We start from the raw sequence: 1485 nt of genomic DNA on the forward strand, positions 1-1485 counted from the left end.
CAATTCCTTTCCCTCTTTTTTCCTTAAGACACAAATTTCCCCCCTGTTTGATTGTGAATCAATTTAATTTTATTGCCCAAATCATTCAAGAGCAATCTTTCAAGTACAAAAAGGTCAGCACATCCTGGCCTAATCAATTTTCTTTCCCCACGGCAGGAGGCTGAGGCGACATACACTTTTATTGTCTTCATGATGCCTGTCATTAGTAGCAGGTCTGATGTGCCCCAGAGTGTTCTTATGACAGAAAATTGGGCGATAGGAGGGAAATATGTTGCAAGAGGACTAGTCTGAGGACATTTATAGCCATTCAGGACAAGTTTGATTGCAATAACTGTGCTCCAGCTGAGGAACCGGCCAAATAAGTAGCTGGGATGATTAAGACTGGGAATGACTGCCAGGCCAGTTGGATGTATAAAGAAGTGGATCAAAAGGTTAAGGAGGAAAACAGAGTGAGGAAATGAGCTGAGATGGATTTAAGAAGTCCTAGACCTGTATTGTCAGGTCTCATGGCTTTATTTTCTGAAAATGTCGGTTAAAATGGTGGGGAAAGTTCTCTATATTTATTCCAATACAACTTTGGGTATACTTTAATTTCTGTTTGCCTGTAGACTTTTTGGTGAAGGTTCTCTTACTTGATTAGATTAAGCATCCATGCACATACAGTTGTACAAGAGTTTCTAAGAGTTGCAAACATCTGTTTAAAGTGTTTTTTTATAACCAGTTTCTTAATAGATTTTGCAGGAGTCGGAAAAGCAGATAGCTTGTCCAATAAAAAGTACACTTTCCCCAGCATTATAGAGCATGTGCATCATGGAAACAGTGGGCCATCTCGCCTTTCTAGGAAGTTATTACCTTTGACCCACAATAACCAATTACTGCATTGATTTTTCCAAAGGTACCTATGCCAGCACCCTGGAATAGCTGTTCTGGAACCAGCTGGCAAGAAGGTGTTCATCAGAACTTCACCATGGATCACCCTGCCTCTCAAAACAAAAAGAACAGTGAGGGGCTTCCACGAAGAAATTGAAACAGCATCCAAGACTCCCTTTTCTCTGATGAAAATCTGTTCTCCTCTATTTTCTCTTCGAAACAATTAAGTTTTAGCCATACATTGGTTCCTGTGAACACCTGACTTAGTTCCAGAGAAATTCAGAGTAGTTATTTCAGGTCAACATTATAAACTTCAGCTCAACACTAATCTGGAGAGATAGGGAGAGGGGGGGGGGGGAGAGAGAGAGAGAGACTTGTGCAATCCAGGTAAACTGCTATCCATTTCAGTATCCTGGATTTTGGTGGGGGTCCCAATCCATTTTTGGGAGCATCCCAAATTCAGCAGAACAGAAATCTGTTTTTGATCTGGGATGCCAAAAGATTTGTTTTCTATCCGGACCATTATTTGTTTTCTATCCGGATTATTTAGAGCAATGGTGGGGCTAAAGGCAATAGGGAACAACTAGACATGCCTTATTTTAAAAAAGCTTCATG

Source organism: Anolis sagrei, chromosome 2 (genome assembly GCF_037176765.1).
Source record: "Anolis sagrei isolate rAnoSag1 chromosome 2, rAnoSag1.mat, whole genome shotgun sequence".
In the NCBI taxonomy this organism is placed as follows: domain Eukaryota; kingdom Metazoa; phylum Chordata; class Lepidosauria; order Squamata; family Dactyloidae; genus Anolis; species Anolis sagrei.